Source organism: Zonotrichia leucophrys, chromosome Z, assembly GCF_028769735.1.
Source record: "Zonotrichia leucophrys gambelii isolate GWCS_2022_RI chromosome Z, RI_Zleu_2.0, whole genome shotgun sequence".
NCBI classification, from domain to species: domain Eukaryota; kingdom Metazoa; phylum Chordata; class Aves; order Passeriformes; family Passerellidae; genus Zonotrichia; species Zonotrichia leucophrys.
In genome coordinates, this window is record NC_088200.1 from 46,487,534 (window position 1) to 46,509,706 (window position 22,173).

Below are 22,173 nucleotides of genomic sequence, written 5' to 3' on the forward strand. Positions count from 1 at the left end.
GAAGGCATGTGAAATTTAAAATGAAAGTTTTACATCTTCAAAGCCCTAAATGCTGTGGCCTAAAGCCAAAATTAAGTACCTTAAATTCTTCTCTTCCCTTGCACAGGTATTTTCTGACTTACCAAGACTGAAATGCAACAATTTCTGTTTCTGTAGAAGAACAATATACAAACTTTATGTTGGAAGGCACTTATAGCACTGGGTTTCAGACTGCAAATAGTGAAAGCCACTGCATCACCAAGGTAACTTCCTAGGACAAGGAGACAGATCCTTTAAGTCAACTACAGACACATGGCTATTGATTCATATGCAATACTGTACATATTATTTAAGACTGTACTATCATGAACCAGTTATTAAACAAAAATATTGATTTGACTTTTGCAAGGAAGGATTGCTAACCTAATGCTACATGAATAGATGGATCTTTCCATATATTTTACCAGCAATTTCAGGTAAAATCTAATGCATCATATAATTACACTATGATTTGTTTGATTGAACTGATCATCTTTGAAATAAAAAAAGCTTTTCAAAAAGCAAATTTATACAAATAAATTTCCTGTCTCTTTACTAAATTAAAATTTTCTTTCCCAATTTTACTGGTAGCCAAAAAATCTCCTGACGAATGTGTGAAAGATAACTGTACATCAAGTTAAAGGCATCTAGCTCAGCTTAAAGCATGAAAAAGTTCCATATGGAATAATTTTGTAGATACAAAACCAACATACAGGAAAGCCAGCATCAAACTTCTTATTCTAATGGCTCTGTTGTGTAGCTACATAAATCTATAGGTCAAAATTATTTTAAAGATTGCCTGAATATACTTACACATGCAAAGAGAGACAGAAGGATAGCTATTCTTTTGCTTCCAGAAAAAAAGACAATCTAGAAGGATTGTATTTTTCCCTGCTCAATTCCTTGTTTTTAAGATCAAAAACATCTGTTAAAATCTATTTTTCTGATGCTTCTGTTGAAGAATATTGGTATGAATTGACAGTAGCTGCTATTGTTAGCTGAAACAAGAAGTCAAATCAAACAAAAAGGACTGATAATTTAGATGTTAACAAAGATACTGCCTAACCAAAGAATAAACACTTCTCTGATCAATTAGTTATGTTGCAATTTAAACTTACTGCAGGGTCCAACATCGAAAGCAAAGCAAAGGAGGAGTGAAATGTCATTAATGGTTCAGACAATTTAGAACAAAAAAGACCATAAAGAGGACAACTTAATCCAAGTTTTTGCACATAATGGACTAATTACTTCTGGCACTGAAACACAGAAAAAGAGAGTAAGTAGCTCATGTTCTTCATGAAAATCAGACTTAATCAGAAGATGTTTCTCAACATAAATCAATCTACTTCAAAGAATTAATATTTCATTATTGCTCAGCAATTACAGGGAAAAGTGAAATGCGAGTTCCATCACTTTCATGCAAAGTAACAGCCAATTCTTAAGACCAGATTCATGTATATAAAATGCTATTGGGAGACGCTTTGCAAGCACAAATCTCTGTTCAGTCGAAGTGCCCTTAGCAGCTCTGAAAATTACAGAAGAATAGAATCATTTAGGTTGGAAAAGACCTTGAAGATCACCAAGTCCAACCATTAACCTAACACTGCCAGGTCCATCACTAAACCATATTCCTAAGCACTGTCCAAGGATGCTGACTTGATCGCTTCCCTGAGCATCCTGTTCTAGTATTTGACAACTCTTCCCACGTATAAATTTTTACTGACACCCCATCTAAATCTCTTCCAGCACAACTTGAAGCCATTTCCTCTTCTCTATTACTTGTTACTTGGAAGATTAATCCCCACCTTGCTACAACCACTTTTGGGTAGCTGTAGAAACCCCGTGAGCCTTCTTCTCTTCAGGCTAAACAACTAACCTGTAGACATAGTGAAGCTCCTACCTGAAACCATCTGCCAGAGTGTCCCGTGTCCCTGTGGGTGGACATATACTAGTGTTTATTTCAAAAGTGATCTTCTGAACCTAGCTTAAACTTCCTCAACTCCTTCATGGACTGTGGTCTTTCCCACTGCTATCAAAGTATCCCCAGGTGAGAACATGGATTTCTTTAGAAGGAAGCAAGCAAAAATTGAAGTTAAGGACCAGAACTAATCATTCCAACTACAAACAGGCATTTAGTCCCTAGGATCAGATTAGACCTGGCTAAAGTAAAAAAACCCAAACCCTTGGACACTGGGTTCTCCACACCTACTGTTTTACTGTTTTATCCTAGAGATCCACTCTCATTCACAGTATTTGCTAACTGAGGAACGGCCTTTCTCTGCACTCCCCCACCTATCACCATAGGGATAGTAACTATGAACCCTAAGGAGGTGACAGAGCAACTGATTAGCTAGTAGGTGGGCAATATTTTGAAAATCTGCAGTGCTATGTGGCTATTCCCTCTAATTACAAATACTCTTGTGCAGGTACCATCCAACAAGACAGTAGTGTATAAACAAGAAAACCCCTATCTGGAACACCCTTGGTTTCTCTCCAGCACAACTTTGATCCACTTGCTGAAGCCACTCTGGTGACAGCAGCTTTATTTCATGGAACTTAACAATGATATGATGTCTCCAGTCAAAGCACATGCACTGATTTTAGCTAGGATGCTGTTCAGTTCAGCAGAAATCTGTCCATATAATATAAGCTTTTCTGGATCTTAAAATGTTATTTATCAGTCAGGATCCAAAAACCCATGAACAACGAAATGACTCCTCAATAGTACTGCTATACACAACAGAAGCAACAAGTACCTACTGCTGTTCTCATGCATCTCCTGCTTATTTATTCTTGCCTAATAAAACCAAAGACAATATAAAGAATCTATTAATAAGTACTTTAAAGATTGCAATTTTGTTAATTACTATGTTTCATGTTTCATTTTGGCACTGTACTTATGTTTCCAGAGTTCCTTACCTCCTAGGTTTTGCAGTATGGCAACAGCCCCAGGGGGGCTCACCTGAGGAGTCCAGAGGAAGCCTCACATAGTGTGAGGACATTTTCTCTGCCTCAAAATACAGCTACAGGAGAAAACAACCCTTCCTACTTCAAACAGTATTCTGCTTAGCTCAGTCATAGACATACTAGAAGACTACACAGAAGAACTTTAATTACCTTCTCGTGTTTGGCAAAATCAGTTCAAACTCCCAGTTTTAACCTCTCAAGAAAGATAACCTGCTGTCCAACTACACTATCATGTATCACGCACCCATGTGTTGAAAAGCAGGATGTATTGTCAGATGAAGGAAGGAAAGTGATCTCACCCTTGATCAAAAGTTAGTCTCAGCTTCTGATCCTGCCAGTTCTAGCTAATTAGGCACATGCTTACTCATTCACCCAGTTCTCTCGGGGCTTCTAAATCAGGTCAAAGGATTGATAAGTACTTCAGTGCTTGCTAGCAGAGGTCACAGTTCTCTCCAGGAAACCTGCAATCCCTCTGCACGGATTCTTCACCTAGACAGTATGGCATGATGAAGATGAACATAAACCATCATGTGGTCCAAGCATTTCAAAAGTTGCAGTTTGAAAAACCAGTGACTAAAGAAGCTAGATGTACTGCAAATAAATTAATGAATTTCAATGCTCTTAAACAGATGCTTAGTAGAGTGACAGGATCTTTCATGTACACATTCAAAAATATTAGTCAAAATTACTTCCGATTACCAGTATGACTACATGGGTTAGACTAAATAAAAGAGAACATTAAAATACATTTTAGTGTAAGGTTTCTCAAAAAGTTAACTACTGGAGAAATCAAAAACATAAATACCTGATTGTACACGATAGAAAGAATGAAAAGGAACTTCTATAAATAGTCACTTTTTATGGAATTGTAACAAGATGTTCCCAAGATATTAAAATATGAAGTTTAGTTCAGACATTAAGGCAGTATCGGCTAAGACATGAAAAACTTACTACTCCTAGGCAAACGTTTCCAGTCCAATATGAACTAAAATCCACCTCTCTGGTACCTCAGTCTCTTTTCTATCTCAGAGTATAAACTGGGTGATATGCTAGAGGGGGAAGCAGTATCACCTATGAAAGTAACAGCTACTGCCTTTCTACTTTCCCTACTTTAAAATTTAGTTTCAGTATGACACTTTTCTAAAAAGAAAACCTATTGTGTGAAGGTAAGATAATGATCCACGAAGCCCTGAATTAAAGCTTTATCATTTAAGGAAGAATCATGCATTATGATCAAACTATAGTAACTAAGTGAATTGCAGAAAACCACCAAAATTGGCAACATGCTGTCATTCCTAGGTAATTTACAGCATCAGAAGCATTACAAAGTAAACTAAAAGAAAAAAAGAAAAAACCTCAACCAAACCCAACCCTAGATCAGTCTGAATCATGATTTTGTTTGAGAAATGATGATACGGATGCATTAATTGATGCCGGAATAAAGCTTGGTGTCATTTCCAGTATAATTCTGAAATGTAATTCATAACACTATAATTACAAAGAGATTACTGGGCAGAACAAGCAGCTCAAAACACTCAATTACAGAGATACCATTAATTTAAGAAAAAGAAGAAATACTCGTAGGTGACTTTCATGTCACAACATAGAATCAGAAAAAACCTTGCTTGCTGAGGGACTAAAAAATAATCTACCTTTCTTGCTAAAGGACTGCCTGAAATTGAGAAATATATTACTGTGAAAGCAATAAACTTCACAATTTGCATTACAAGTTGTTCAGGAAGGTTTTCTGCCTCAAAAGAACTTCATCAGAAAATCATTTTTCCCTTCTCTGTGAAAGCAGATTTTTTAAAAAGGCAAGTCCAAAGGAAGAATGGCAGGAAGGCTTATGTTTTATTTACAATAAATTTACAATTGCAAAACTGTGAATTTCATTTACAACTGCAAACTTGATATATTTCAAGGTAGCTCCATAACACGGAAGAGGGCTGGTTTGTTTGTTTTCTGGGATTTGTTTGTTTTTTCTAAGGATGTGGGTTTTTTTTTTTCTTATTTTTTCGTTTTGATTTTTTTTTTTATTTTAAACATACCTTATTCTGAGGGCAAGTAGGTAAGACTAAAAGACAAATCTTTGTAGGAGGCAAAGGCTTTTGTACATTTAAAGCAGGCTGTTAAGGACAGGGGAAAAGATAATCCAGCATTCAAATGGCTTTTCTCTTCTTTCCATTTATTGGTTTTCACAAAGAGAAGAAAATAGTGTACTCCCAAACAGCTGACTCATTACTGGCATTACCTCAGGAGAGCCTGGAAAACAACTAGCCATCATTTGATTTTACAGGTTAAGATGCAAAGAAACCCAACAGGTTGAGAGCTCCAAAAACAACCAAAATCCAACATCAAACAAACAAATTTCCAATACTACACAGTGTTATGACAAGAGGAAAATAAACCCAAGAGTTGAATTCCAAAAGGTAAATTCAAAAGTAACATCCATAGAAAGTAACAGCAAAGATCCAAGCACAACTACATGCTCATTTGCTAAGGTCCAGCCCTCCTCACGAAAAACAGAGTTTTTACAGGACCACTGAGCACCAGTCTTTAAAACAGAGACCTATGGATGGGGCCAAGGTTCCAACTCCAGTGCAACCTGACAAATGTCTCACGTCTCCCTAATTGTACTGAATGAGATGTTTTACCATAACACCATGCCAATATCTCCATTCCTCCCTGCAGCACAGCCAAGGCAGACAGCTAAGGTGTGCTTCACAGCTTCCTCATGCTTCACTGTCCCAGATATCACAGTCATCAGTGGACACCAAGACAGCAGATATGGAGATGGGACACTGGAGATACGATGTACCACATCACTCAACTGTAGGGTACAGGCTCATCTTCAAACACTAGCTAGGAGGAGCATTCTTAAAGAAAGAAATAAGGATGGAGCAGGACTCACTTTGGAAGCAGGTGCCTCTCTGCTTAAAAGCCTCTATCCTGCCCCACCATTCCCAAAATTCCCCTATGGGAAACCACCAGGCCCTCCAGCAGGCACACACATACTAAAGAGCAAAGTCCTGTTCGCTTCGACAGTAAAGCTTTGCCAAGAGCCAAGGCAGGTGCTGGTTGCTCTGCTATTCCAGTACCCAGCCTAAGCATGGCACGGCTATAGACTGGCAGTGCATGCACTTCTTCCTTACAATCTTGTCAACCTTGACTGAACAGGCTGATTATTTCAAAAAGTTATTTATATGTATTTTAGAATACACATATTTGGTGCACAGTACCTTTGTAGAGAATCACAAGTCTTATCCATTTCTTTCTCTCATGAATGTACACACCGAGAATTAACATTCACCTCTGCAAATAATCTTCTGACTTTGCAGCATAATACTACCAGTGGTAAGTATTTTGAGGGTAGGAGAAGAGACTATTTTTCTTTCTGCTACTTTATCCAGAAATAATTTTGTCTTCTACAAAAAGAATTTGCTGACAACAGACAGACCATCTTTTTGAGTATCACCAAAACAACAGTTTGTGATCACATCCATGTGCCGCTTACCAGGATGTGCTGGCACTGACTTGGGCTTACGTACACAGTGAGCATCATGCACCTAATTTACAACATGGTCTCAGGATGTTGCCAAAGTGTGTTTTTACAACTTGGAGGGTTTCAATCCTGCTGTGTCTACTTAGTTTATAATAACATGTCAAACCCCTAAAACTATAACTACCCTACATAATGATGCATACTGATGTGACATTACCAGGAGCACTGAGACTGGATCAGGCCCAGAGGCTGCCCAGCCGACAATCAACAGCTTGAAGCTACAGCCTGTGTCAGTCCTGTAGCTATTCAGGGATCAGCTGAAAGACAGCCCTATATCAGCCCACAATTGAGGGTAATGAGCTATCTTGCTGTCTTCTCAGACTGACTTAAGCTGCACAGGTGGTTGTTCTGGGAAAAGCATGCTGGCATACTGCTACTGCCACTGCAAGAATTCTGATCCACAAAACTAGTGGTTCAGAATTTCACTGATTTCCCCTCAGGTAACTGGTCACAGTGGTCCAGGACTACTTACCAAATGATTCTTTGTACACTTACAAGCACTGATAAGCAAGTGTAGCATAATGAAATATAAACCCCATAGGATTTCTCCCCCATAGTATGATTAAAGGTCAGGGTCCCCTGGGGACTCAGCTGATCCATTGCTGCAGCATAGTTACTGTATTTCACAGAAACACAAAGTGGTTGAGGTCAGAAAGGATCTCAAGCAGGGTCACAACACGCTGCCCAGGACCATGTTTTTTTAATAGAAGGCATATGCTACAACCACCCTGGGCAACCGGTGACAACGCTCAGTCATCCTCACAGTGAAAAAGTATTTCCTGATGTTCAGAATCTCCTGTGTTTCAGCCTCTGTCCATTGCCTCCTGCCCTATCACTGGGCATCACTGAAAAGAGCCAGGCTCTGTCCTCTTTGCAAGTTCTCTTTGGGTACTTACATAAATTGGTAAGATCCCTCCCTGAGTCTTCTCCTCTCCTGGCTGCACAGTACTAGCTCTGTCAGAATTTCCTTACAGTGGAGTATTCAAGTCTCTTCATTACCTTAGTCACTCCTTGCTTGGACCCCTCCAGAAGTTCCACACCTATCTCTCCTGTACTGGTGAGCTTAACCTCAGACTCATTGCTCAACAAGCAAGAGGCAAAGAGGGCTAAGTGCTCTCTCTACTTAATAAGGAAACCTTTTCCCCAGTGTCTGGGCTGCATCTGCATCAGTACAGCGTCAAGGCCTGACCACGCTTCAGCTGTGTTAATGCACATCTGAAAATTATGTAAGACCGTTCAGAGCTCTACAGGTACACAAGAAAACAGTCCCACAGGTAAGCAGTGGTCCTATATCCTATAGGCCTCAAGTTTTCATTTTTATATTTATATTTTTATATTCTCAAAATCTCAAGATTAGATCTATTTATGAAAGTCTGCCAATCTAGATGAGGGTAAGCGGAGGAAAGTACCCACTAAGTACCCCAGACTATTCCAACCACGGTTGAGTCCTGGAACACCCAGTTCTTTCTTGATATCAAGAAGTACTCACTTTCCCAGGATAAATCTGATTCCTCTGCACTTCTTACAGCAGGCCTCTAAAGCCAGCATTCCTAAAGGTACAACATAAAGCTGTTTTCGTATTTCACACAAGAGCTAAGCAGCTGCTACCAGCATTCACCAAGCATTGACCCTTACACAAAAGCACTGGTGTGCAGTCTGTACAGTCAGACAGTGCTCCCAAGATGGATGAGCCATGACCACTGTGCATGCAGTACACAGGAGAAACCAGCAGGCACTGAGATGTAGGCACAGACCACTGGGATTCCTGCGTCATCACACTCTATTTGGATGCAAGCAAGACCCTGCAAATAGCTCAAAGGGATTGTTGAACATTACTTAATAGATGTAATGACAGCAATATGGAAGTATGCTGAAGTACGCTCCAGCCAAGTAATTACTCTGAATCTTGTAAATTATAAATAACTAAACACCTAACATTTGCCATCCTGACACCTAACAAGTTTAAACATTACTGTGCTATACTAGAATGAAACAGAAAAACCTGGAGGTAAACTACTGGATGGGAAAAGAATACACGACAGACTTATGGGCAGGAGACTAGTCCCTGGATTTCTGTGGAAGACGGAAGTTGCAGAATTTGGGCAGTTTCCATTGTAAGAAGAAAAGCATTCTGAAAGGCAGGTTGGCCAGAGAGGTAAGAGTATCCTTGCACTGCTGAAAGTGAAGGGAAGGATGGGGAGCAGAGTGCAATTATTTAGCAGAAAAATCAAAGAAGGATTATAATTAAATGAATAATCAAACAAAATTGAGAGGCTGAACCGTTTGTTCAAAAGGCAAAATATTCTAGATAGGCAACAAACCCACAGAATTGCTGATATATAGATGTTGATTTGAAGAAGGAGGTATAACTGAAGAAAGAATTTACCAAGTTGAAGTTTACAGTGGCTGACTTTATTTTACACTTCAGAATTGTCTGGCAGCTAGAGATCTTCAAATTTTTGCTTTAAATTCTAATAGAGAAAAATTGAAACAAAAGCTGATGGCATAGCAGACGACAGTCTCAGGTAAAGGCAAGCAAGTGGAGTTCCTCCAGTGATTTCATGAAGATGGAAAAGTATAACCTTCTAAGGCCATGTAGCTGACACTAAAGGTCTCAAGCAAATTACCTTGTATTTCTGCAAGTTTAAAAATTGTGATTCCTAAACCAGAAAAGCACCATACAGAAATACCTCTTAAGAAAAGGGGCATGTGTCAGAACCACAGTCAAAAGCAACTGCAGGAGCATATGATTATGACTGTACACCATCTGCTATGTGTAAATGAACAAATTTCAAAACCAGTAGTAAAGGCACATTATAAGCACATTGTGTTCATGAGAGCTACTTTAGCAAAACCTGACAGAATTGCAAGTGTAAGTTACTGGATTTAGATTTAAAACAGGAACAACTGGGAGTCATTTCAGAACATTTCATGAAGTAGCCTAGACAGCCACAATTATACACAGAAAAAAGAAAAACAATAAAACTAGCCTGGATAAGAGAGGAAGTAAAAGAAGAAAATTGAAATAGGTAAGCCAAAAACATGGGAAATCTCAACCCTTTTTAAGAGAAAAAGTTAAATTATGACCTCTGGGGCTCCACATAAAACCCCACTTTTTCTTAATGACAAGCCACACTGGTTCCTAATGAAACTGCTGCTGTAGAATACTTAATATTTATTAACACAGAAAAACACTTATGTAATTTTCTTTTTTTTTTTTCTTTTAGGGAAGCACAGACCACATTTGCAATAATGAAAGAGTGCCCACTGAAGATGAACAACACAGAGGATTTATTCAAGTCAGAATGGCAGTCAGACAGTCCAAAGGTTTTAGAAGGACTGGCTAGGAAGGCATACTGACTTGAAACTCTCGAATTATCACCCAAAAAAGCCCAAAGGGTGAAAAACAGGTGGGAAGAGGAGAGATTGCATACCAAGACTGATGGAGTTACAGTATTTGGATGGTTTGCTGTCAAAGTCAGTGCTTTTGAAGAACTAAGCATCTGCTAAGTAATTGATCATACAATAAATCAACACTGCCGTGCATTCAGTAACAGTTGCTTAAACAGTTAAGTAGTAAACCATACAGGCAAAAGTCCTCAGCAGACAGCCGTCTTCCAAACAGGATCCCAACAATATTAAAACTTAAAAAAACCCTTAAAAATCTTCACCCATGAGATAAAATAAAAACATAGAATCATTACTGCCAGTACTTGTAGGTGATGCAAAAGTTGTGAACTGGTAAACAATGATGATGACATGATGCTGAAAACTGTATCAGAATAATCTGTAAAACAGAAAGAGGCAAATACTGTGTATCCAAATACTGTTAAATATAAACTTGTTAAACAATTACTAAACCCACCCTAAAAAGCAATTATTTAGAAAAGCATTTAAATTACAGGAGTCATCTAAACATGAATAGTTTAATGTCATGGCTCAGTAGGCGGTTACACTCCTTGAACACACCTCAACAATGGTACTCCACCTAGCAGTACTCATATACTTGTAACAGAAAGTATATATAGGTGGCCATTGAATCTTAGCATGTATTGTATAGGTGGCCTTTGAGCCATAGTAAAATCTATGTATTGTATAAGTGGCTTTGCCCTGATCCTAGTTGTTCTAAATGGGCTGCAGCTGTGATGTCCTTAATTGGGCAGCAGCTGTGGCTAATGAGGATAACTGGAATAAAAGGGGGTGGCTTGGCTGGTCAGGGAGAGTCTTGCAGGGGTCCTGATGGAGAAGCAGGAACAACACTGCTGTGAAGAGCTGCTTGTAAGAAAACCACCCAGAACGTATGGGACTCTAGAAAGTCCCATACAAATATGATGATAACAACAAGTATATACATATCACAGTACAATTCTCATGATCTCTACTTTAGTACTGACCTTGAATTGGGAAGAACTCAAAACCAGCTACAAAAACAGTTACGGGATGATAAAATCCACTCTACATTTACAAAGTTAGAACTGAACTATGGAACCATCCAGACTGAACCCCAAGATACTGGAGTATTTTCTTTCTGTCGTCAAAGTGGATAATAAATGAAATGTTCATGGTTATGATGAACTTAAAAAAATGAGTAGTCCAGTTATTTTACTTCTTATGCTTTATCTAATGTCAGAAAATAAAATCCACAATATATTAAGAAAGAGATTATCAGACAGGCTGCTGGTGTTTTGTGCAACCATGCATTTTGGTTCAAAAAAACATGTATCACCTTAAAGACACCCGCACTCAAAAAAGAAAACCTCATCATGTATACCCACAAAAATAAACCTTTCTAAACCCAGAAAAAAGCCAGAGTTATTGAGTACAGTGATATATACAATTAATGTCACTATAACCAAACAACAGTCTAGATTTGTAGGTTGAAATACTGTTTTAAATAAGACTGAACTCAGTTAACAAATAAACATTTCTCTGTCTTATAGCTCTGTTTTGACTACTTCTGCAGAGTTTTGATCCTCTGTACACCTAAAAAAACTGCAAAGAAATGGCAAGGTGTAAGAAAATTCCATGTCACTAAGCAGAAGTAGCTTGGTATCATGTAAACAAGACAAAACAAACAGGTAAGAAGGTGATCACATGTTTCTGCAGCTACAGATTATTCCAGTAAATAGTGTCACAACTTGAAAATAACTAAAATATAAAGCAAAAGCATTACAAAGTAATTTCATGACAGTTTCCCCCCTTTTAAGATATTCTAACAAAAGACTATGTCCTAGCAGCCTGACAGATCATAGTCATATATAGTAATTTTGCATAATTACCAGTTAAAGAAATCCCACCATATTTTGTCATTTTAAACAACAAAAAGACAATCTCCTCCTGCTTTACTGCTTTTATATTATTTAATGAGAAAATTCCATAGATGAAAAATGCAATGTAAGTATTTAAATCTATCCTTCTCACTTCACTACATGAAACTGTAGACCAAAAAAGTCCATAAATCAAAACATGCAGACAAGGTATTTTCTGAGAACAACCAAATAAAAAACGCACTAATAAAACTAATGTGATTGTTAGCTTACAAAACAAAACAAATTAAAAAAAAAGCAAAACAATGTGATTACCCAGAGAATGTGTCATAAATTTCTCTGAGAAAACAATTTAACGGCATACATACTATCGTCACTGTTCAGCATCGGGGGTTTGCATTTGGTGTAGGAAATAGAGCCACAATTAAGCTATTAGCAAATTCTGCTCATGTTGTTTCTGTAGTTTTGGTTCAAAGGCCAAAACCTTCAGAGATTACCATGAGTCTAGTTCTTAACCCTAATTAAGCCTAATAATTAATAGGAGTGTATAATTATGTTGTGGAGCCAAACACAGAACAAAATCAAAGCAAATCCGAAGTCACTATTATCTTGCCTTGCAGGTAACAAAAGAGGATGAATGCAATTAAGTAAATAAACCCCAAGAGAACAAAAACTGTTCTGGGCAGAGAATGTTTCTGGATTTCTTTGAACACCAAAGGCATTAAAATCCAAGTTAAGGATTGTAAGACAAGCCATTTTACTAATGCTGACTGTGGGGGCAGTGGGGCACTGACACAGGGTGCCCAGAGAAGCTGCAAATGCTCCAACCCTGGCAGTGTTCAAGGCCAGGCTGTATGGAGCACTGAGAAACCTAGTCTAGTGCACAGTCCCAGCCGATGGCAGGGGGCTGGAACTTTAAGATCCTTCCCACTCAAACTGTTCTGTGATTCTATGAAACATGCTGTTAGGCAATTTAATGAAATACAGTAATTCCAGTGAATCTTTGTTCCATTTCCAGTCTAACATTTAGATGAAAGCAAATTTACTCCTAAATTGTCTGTTCTGCTTTTCTATGAAATAAGCTGCTAAACCAGGAGAGAGAGTCACCTAAGTGAAACCCATCTTTGCATCACTTAGAGTAAATGTTTATTATCCCCTTAATTTATTTACCAATTCAATGCTGAGATAAACAAAGACCAAGAGGATACTGAACGCAGTACGAAAAAAACCCCCTCATGTTATTTTCTCTCCATATTCTCTTCTACCAAGAAAAACAAGAGTATATTTAGGTGCATTTTGTGTTTTCAGAGAGGGAAAAATACATGTATAAAACGTTATTTCTTACAGCTATCAATCAGGAAGATATACAACAGCTTTAACTTCAGGAAATCATTTATTACCACAGCAGTCCGATCACAGCATCGCAGAGCGGTTAGGGTTGGAAGGTACCTTCAAAAATCATCTATGCCATCCACCACACCAGGTTGCTCAAAGACCCCTCCAGCATGGCCTTGTACACTTCCAAGGATAGGGCATCCACAGCTTCTCTGAGCAGCCTGTTCCAGCGTCTCACCTGCCTCCCCGTAAAGATTTCTTCTGTGAGTCCAATCTCAATCTACTCACTTTCAGCTCAAACCCATTTCTCCTTGTCCTCTTACTGATAGACCCATGTAAAAAGTCTTTCTATAGCTTTCTTATATACACACTCCTGGTATACTGAAAAGCTGCTCATCATGGTCTCTCTGGCATCTTCTTTCCTCCTGGCTGAAAAACCCACACCATCTCAGACTCTCTTCACAGGAGAGGTGCGTCATCCTTCTGATCATTTTTGTGGCTCTTTTCTGAGCTCTTTTTACTCTAAAAGGTCCCTGTCCTTCTTGTGCTGAGGAGGACAGAGATTAATGGATTCCAGGTCCCAGCAGACAAGAATCACCTCCCTTAACCACCGGGGAGACTGGCTTTCCAGGTTCCAAGCGCAAGTTTTCATTCACCAGTACCCAAGTCTTCCTGCAGAAGGCTACTCTCAATCCATCTCCCACGCTCTACTGACATCAAGGGTTGTCCCAAACCATGGACAATGCACCCAGGACCTTGGATTTGCCCCTGCTGAACCTTGTTGAGGTTCCAATGGGCCCACTCACCTCCTGTATCAACTGCACCTCTCAGACTGGTGTCACCTGGAAATCTGCTGAGGGTGCAACTTCCCACTGCTTATGTCATATGAAGGTACTAAACAGTATGATTCCTTGAGGGACACCACTCATTACTGCTTCCACTTGGATATTAAATCCTTGACCATACTTCTTGAATGCAGCCATAATGTAAATTCTTTATTCATCAAAGAGTCTATCCATCCGATTTCCCTCACTTCAATTTAACAGTAAGAATGTTGATAACTTTGATAACTGTATCAAAGGCCTTACAGAAGGCTAGACAGATGACATCTCTAACTCTTCCTTTGTCCACTGACGCAGTTGCTCCATCATAGAAGGCCAAAAGATTAGTCAGGCAGTTAGTCCTTTGCACATCTTGTTGGCTGACTCTATAATGAACACCTCCACATCACCTTTACGTTTCAATAAATGTTTAAAGACTACCTGTTCCATGATCTAAAGCCTAAATTATACCCTGAGTTTTGCCTTGAGTTTTAATGTTGCCAGAGATGTTTCCCCTACTTGGCGGGACCAAAAAAAGTTTCTCAAATGTTTGTCATGGGGTTTTGTACAAAATCCTTTTTCGATGACATGCAACACCTGTAACTTCCCAGATCAAACCTCCATAAAAAAAATCTCTTAAAGGACTTAATGGATTGGAGGAATAGTAATGAGATAAACAGATTTCGATCTCTAAATCTCTCTTTTAATAATGGGCTAAGTCAGTCAGAAAGCTGCTTGGTGGCCTGCACTCTGGGATTAACTACTAATCCCACCACTGTTGAAGATGACCAGGTGCATACATCAAAACCACCCTCAAGAAAACAGGGAATCACAGGACAGGAGAGATTCGAGTAGCATGAAGATTGTTGCTATGTATGAAAGCACTTCTAAGCATCAGGTTCCACTAACACACAAACAAGAAATTAAAAGAAGGAGAACAGAATTTACCAGTTATTCAAATATAGGTATAAGCATACGTCCTTTACTCCCTGGCCTTTCCTCCCCAGCATAACTACACAGTGTCTGTTTCCATGTTACTATTATTTTCTTTTTAAAAACAATCAAACTGAAATGCAAGTGAGAAGTATTGTAAGAATCATTATTCTCCCTCCTAAAAGATTAACTGAGTTAAAACAAATTTTACAAAGGAGTAGTTTGGGTTTGTTTTTCATTTGTTTTTATTTCTCCTTTTTGCAAACTATCTTTGAAAGGTTTTAACCATCAACATAAATATTTCACTTAAACACCATCTAGATAGCACACTCCAAAAACACAAGCATCAAATCCTCCAAGTATCTGAACAGCTGTGTAAGATTCTATTCAAGATACGTGGATGATGCCTTTATTTTTCAGCACATTTAATTTCAATTGCTTTTGCTGCTCTGGTCTGTGAGACTAAGAGGCACTCACAGTGCTTTGCAAATGCATTATCAGAGCAAAATGAAAGTTCCATACTTGATCACCAATTTCCCAAGCCTGACCAGCTCCCAAAAACATAAAGAATGATGGCATCTTTTCCAACCTCTATGTCTTTTGCATTTTTCTGGTGTTCTGAGTTACCAGCTGCTTCAGAAACCTTCAGTTTGACTTTCTGGATGATGAATTGTGGGCTGGAATACCTTTCAGGATTCTTTTTCAACATTCTCTAATTTAAGCAAGATAATGAACATTAACACTGAAGACTTGGAGTTAAAAACTCTCCTGTGATCAGTTCACAGAACAAGGAAATCAAAGAAATTTTCCTTAATTCACAGAAATATTCTCATTCAGTATAAGGATTCTTGACAAAGATTATCATTAGAGCAATGAATTAGCCAAGGACCAAGAAGTTTATGCAAGTGTCTAGTGAGCATATAGCTCAGGGACAGTGACAGACACACTGACAAAACTAGATAGCAATGTATATTCTGTGCCATAAGAATAAGTACTATTACAATTAAAATATTTTTTCCTACTGTATAATTTCAAAGTGCACCTAAAACACGTTTACTACATTATACCTTAGTTTATAAAAGTATGATCAAGAAGAGGATCCCTTTGGTTGATTTCATGGCTATATTGTAACTAAATGAGTAATTTCTATCTTGATTCTTGTATACTCAAAGAATCTCTAACAGGTTGTCTTTCTTTCACATCCAGATACACTAAGTTCCTACAGAACGGAAATCTGTGCTCTTACCCTGAATTAACTTAAAGGCAGCTAACATTATCTGGGCAAACACTATTCGGATCCACATTTGGTGATACTTAAGATCTGAGCTGTATCTTTCGGTTAACTTCAGAAGACTTAGGGGTCTAACTGCACTCAGCTCTTTAGAGAAGACAAAATTGGGGGTAGAAGGGAGAAATTTATAACATATATCAAATTTTAACTGCCCTTTCCACAATTTCCTTTGGAAAAAACAAATCCTCCTTCAACAGACCTTTGACAGCTGGGACAGAGTACCAAAGTACTTCAATAAGGACCACAATGGCATTCTCCTAGATACAAAACAAAAGATACAGATATCAGTGGGAACAGGACCTATGGTAGAAATCTCATCCATGTGCTCTAAGGCAAACAGACTCAGACTCTGACACTAGTCAAAACTAGCTAGTCTCATTCACTCCTATCAGATGCTTCTTCCACACACAGATCAATCTAAATTACAAATAGCAAAGCTCCCAGATGAAGCTGTCAATACACAGCTCAGCTGTGCTGAGGCAATAGTGATATAGCCTTTATCTTTTCAATTTACTGAATCACTAGTTGCTTCCACTTCCATCAACTTTCGAATGTTCTCTTGCCTATTCAAGCAACACACGTATTGCACATCACCTGCTTTCCACAGAAAGATGAGCTGATTCAATACGGTGGGGCACATGTAAATCATGCACTTCATTACAGTAGTCTGTCAGATTATTCTGCCTTAACGTATTGACAAAGGAGAAGTCTTGCTGGTTAGGGTCTATTTTTGTTCCTGGAACAGCCACACTGCCTTCTCAAGCGCAGAATGAAATGGACAACAGTACTTTTCTGTTGGCAACTGCATCTCTATCAGGGTTCTGGGATAAAACTCTGTGCTACTGATAAACAGTAAGTAGAGTGTACAAATTAGGCAGTTTAATTATTCCCTGCCATTTGTCCTTAGAAAACTTACAAAGGACAAAAATCTGTAGAAAATCACATTTCAGTTTAGCCTCAGTACCAGCACTACTTATTGAGGGAACAATGTGCTTACAGAAGACTTCAGATTTAAACTTCAGTTTAGCCTGAAAAAACATTTGTGCTGTTCCTGGAACTCTCCAGGAACAGGAGACTTTCAAAACTTTTAAATTCTAAAACATTGGTATCTCTTGGACTTCTCTTACCCAGTTTTAACACATCTAACTTCTTGGCACAGAGTTGTTAATATTTAAACCTGTAGCATGCTTCCTACTTTTTGGCCAACACCAAGTGTACGGCTTCCTAGTGTTTCCTATGTGCTAATTCTTCCTTTGTTTTCTCCTGCTTTCCTGCTCTTTGTTCTTGCCAGGTGTGATAATTACAGTAAATAAAAGGTGAATACTGAAAAACTTCCATAATTTCATCAGTAACAGCTGTTCATACACAGCATTTGTGTACAAGAACGTATTTTCTTCAGTCTTCTACCATTCAGCTTAAGGAAGTTCATAGAAAAAGATATTGTGCTGACGGCATTCTATTCCTGCAACAAAGCTAATCACCAATAATCGGACATCTATCTTACTTTATTTCACATCTCTCTGTGATTCGTTTTTCAGAGACTGCAAGGTAGTGCTTTCTTCCATGAAATTGCTGTTACCGTACAACAACAAAATTAATCTGAAGCAACTAAATGAGGAGAATTATTATTTCTTCATTTTGCAGCACACACTCAAATGCCCATTCTCCAATGATTTCTCTGCTCAGCATGTATTTTTTCATTCTACATTTATTCAACATTGTTTGCCAGTGTAACATACTAATTAGGGGCCACTTGGCTCTATAAATAAATATAAATAAATTAGTCTAAATTCTTTAATTAGTCTTAATTCTCTAAATTAGTCTAAATTCTTTAACTCTTCAGACCCTCCACTAGTTCCTATTAACTTTGGTGGGTGTAGATCACTTATTGAGTAGTAAAAACAAAAGAGCAACAAACCCTCTTTAATGGCTGCACACAAGGTATCCTTTTGTGGCACACCGAAAATAAATGTTCTAAAATATTTTCTAAAATATTTTCTAAAATATTTTCTAAAATATTTTCTAAAATATTTTCTAAAATATTTTCTAAAATATTTTCTAAAATATTTTCTAAAATATTTTCTAAAATATTTTCTAAAATATTTTCTAAATACATGTTCTTCACATTATCCCACTGATATCCAAATGGTGATTTCTGTTTTCCTACCCCACAAAAAAATGTTCTTATATATGGACATGTGTGTGTATATGAGAATACATCAAGGTGGTAAACATCTAGAATGAAATTGTATTTCCTTTGAAAAAGCTTCTGCTAAACAAGAGATATTTACCTATCTAGTTACAATATGTATGAAGAGGTAAGTTAATTATTTGTACATTTTTCAGTAGTAAATATGTACTGTGTCAATTACCTAAAATTATTTGAAAGAGTTCAGTGTGAGCAGGGCAGACTAATAAAAATACAAGTTACAAGAAAAATAAGGAAGCTTGTTTCTCCAGCTGAAGAAGTTATAGGAACCCGAGTGTGCCATTGTTGGCTTAACGATCCATTTCCTCTCAAACGTATCTACACAAAGTCTGCCTCTGTGAGCAGGCCACGTTCTGCGTGTTCAACATCTAATTCGGCTGACACAGGTTTAAGAAATAATACATATAGTCACCTTATGTTCAAAAGCATCTTTAAGCATAAGATTGACTGCTGTTGATGCCAATTTAAATGGCTTATCGTCCATCTAGTTTCCGTGCTACATCACAGAGAATAGAAGGACACTTGCAACAAGGCAAGTTTCTTAACTGACACATTTGCCATCTTCAATATAAGAAGTACCTAACTCTTATAAAAACATGCTTTGCACATGACACAACACCAACCAATATGCTGCAAAAAACTGTCCCACACATCTCCAGTAGCTTATCTGGACAGGGTTTACAGACACACAGGCACAGCTAGCACAACACCTACATTATTTTCTTAGATACTCAAGGCATTTCTCAGTGAGAAAATAGAGTACAATATTAATGTATACAGTCTACAGGCAGACTACATCTAGGACTGATGGTTTATGGCTACAACCTGTCATGTAGGCTCAAATGCTGCTTTCTGAGTCCCATTTACATGGATGGCAGGAAAAAAATTACATACAGAAGTATGACCAAAAAAATATATCCATAAGTATATAGCTCTTACTACTTTAATATAAATACATACATAAATGCTTAAAATAAAAGCATGCAGAACACATTGGCACAGGCAAATATAAAACATTAGAACACCTCTTCATTTTCTCCCCTAATTATAAAAACAATGTGTTTTTTACAGATAACAGCAAACAACAGATGGATATTCACAACTGTAAGCTCTGGAGAACAATCACAGCATTTTACAAAGTGTTCATCAATAATGACATCCAGAAGAGTTAAAATACAGATTAAAACCAAATTCAGTGGAAGACTGAATTTGTTCCAAAGTGTCTCAAAAAACTACAGGCAAGTTGTGCTAGCTGAAACTACTATGTAACATGCTTCAGTGCATATTTACGGATTCTGGCTTTCCACAATTACAATTGTAAAAAATACTTTGTCCTATTCTAATACACTAAAAAAAAAATCAAATAATGATGTACAGAAAAAGGTATGTAAAATTGGTATTTTAATGTTTAATCAAAGAGTGTTTATTTTTAAACTAAAACCTAAAATTAATCTTAGCACACAGTGAGTTTTACACTACTTAATTAGTAGTGTAAAACTCACTGTGTGCTAAGATTACTTCTGACTTTGAGCTCTTTCATTTCATGAAAAGTAAAAAGATATCATGAGCACATTAAGCAGTGTGTGTGTGTGTCTGTGTGCGTGACACAGTAACAATTTGGAGAAAACTAAGAAGGCAAGGAGAAAACCAAGAATGCACTGTGTCTTTCACAAGTTAAGGAGGGAAAAAAATCCTTTTCCTCTGAAACAAAAAGATTAATTTTTTCTTTGTTTGATACCTATGTGCATTTTTATGTGTGTACATCTAATTTTAAAACAAGTGTAATAATAAAACAACCTAGCACAGACACACTTGTTTGTGCTTTTATAGGTTGATAATACCTCTTTCACTTTGCACTTGCAACTAGTCTGAAGAACACGCATAGCCACTTAACAAGGTTCAGCTTAAACTGCACTAATATTCTCTTCAAAAGTCAAAGGTTATTCCTTATCCCGTATTTAAAAACCTTAACACACTTATTTTTCAGACCCATTGAGAGAGTGGGACTGAGAAATTGGCACTTCCAGGAAAAAAAAAAAAAAAAAAAAAAAGGAAGAAAATTTTATGTAAGCATAAGTGAACATGTTTGAGTTAAGCTGCACTAGTGATTTTCTCCCCAATAATGAGGGAGAAAGAGATGAAATGGGACAGTAAACATCTATTCAGTATTTAAAAAATCAGATAACTTTAAACATGTTCAGATGGTTTTCCTGCTACCGGCCTCACCATTTTTAATGCATATATTTTCACTTGAAAACTGTTTTATCTGTCTCATAACCAAGTGAATGACCTAAACAAACAACAAACTTAGTAACTGAGCATTTGCTTATGCCAAGAAGCAATGAAAGTGACTAAAAAAAAAACTGCTCTAAGGTACTTAAGATAAACCTACTAATGAAATAAGTTTCCCTAAATTTCTTTCAGAAATTGAAACTGGAGTCTACAAAAGACACCAAGACACCAAGAGTCCTTCACTACACACAGCATTTCACAAGACAAGATCATTAAGTGTTGATCCAAATGCACACATACTCCTTTCAGTCAAACATATGAGAGAGGCTAACAAAACAAAAGACAAAAAATGCGTGCACAGGAACAATTTCTGTACTAGTTTTATTACCCAGGTATATGGATGTGCTGTTAAGTACATGCAACCAGAAGTTCATCCCTCCAGATCTCTCTATATCATGCCTCTACTTTCACAAGCCTGCTGGAACTGTTAGCAGGCACGGATGATGAATGCAGAAGTCTTTTATACAGGAACTCCACAGAGTTTTCCCCAGTTCCTTCTATGGGGTGGCTTCTCCCCCATTCTTCTGCAAGTCACCACACATCACCTGGTCCAAAGTGATGCTGTAACTGGACTCCAGTCTACCACCAACTACACCAATACTTTATGTTAGTGGTGGGAAGACCTTGCAAAGCAGCTCAAGTTCTGCGTTCCTAACTGCAGAAGTGAATCTCTGCATTTCTTCTCTAGGTAATATATTCAGTGGAATATATTCTAGGTAGTACATTCAGTCTCATTCAATTGATTTCATACATTTCTCAAAATTTGGGAGAAGCCTCTAGCACTACCGTAAGAGAAATCAAGAACATACAGAAAAAATCTGGACCTGAGTAATAGGTCAAATGCATAAACTGCCTATCCTGAAGCAAGTGTCTGTCATTAATCATACTTAGACATCCATAATATTAAGCAAGGGCAACCTATTTAATCTTCTTTGTGAATCTTGGAAATCACACCATGTGCTGCCATAAACCAAAATCAGGCCAAAATCCAACAGAACCTTATTACTGTGAGTGCTGCATCCATGTCCACTACTTCTCTTCCAGATCAGTTAGAAATCCCAACCTTCTCTACATCCAGAATATAACCTTCAGGAAACAGCATATTCCACATGGAAGCACTAAAACGTATCAAAACTTTTCCTTCCATCTTGCCTTACCTCACTGAATAGGCAGTTTACTTCCCCAGTATCAACCACTACTTCCATATACGCAGCCCAAGAAAAACATCTTCCCCGTAAATATCCCACATCCATTTGGAACACACTCATCCACACACCAGACAGTAGTGCTAGAACACATAAAGGCCTACGAGTCCAGGCAGGAACTATTACCAGAGAGCTACACGACACAGTGCATCACACTGGACACAGGCAGGCATATTTTAATTCAAAAGCCTTATTTTAAGATAAGCCAAATTTCTATTAGATAAATGCCACCTCCACACACTTGCAGGTCTAAAATAGCAACCTGTTTTAATT

General features: G+C 37.7%; 1 protein-coding gene across 1 annotated transcript in view; it reads right to left on the bottom strand.

The window, feature by feature from the left end:
* Positions 1–22,173, bottom strand: part of LOC135459296 (guanine nucleotide-binding protein G(q) subunit alpha) — a 120,955-nt gene that overhangs the window by 97,110 nt on the left and 1,672 nt on the right. The gene's annotated exons all lie outside the window — the stretch shown is intronic.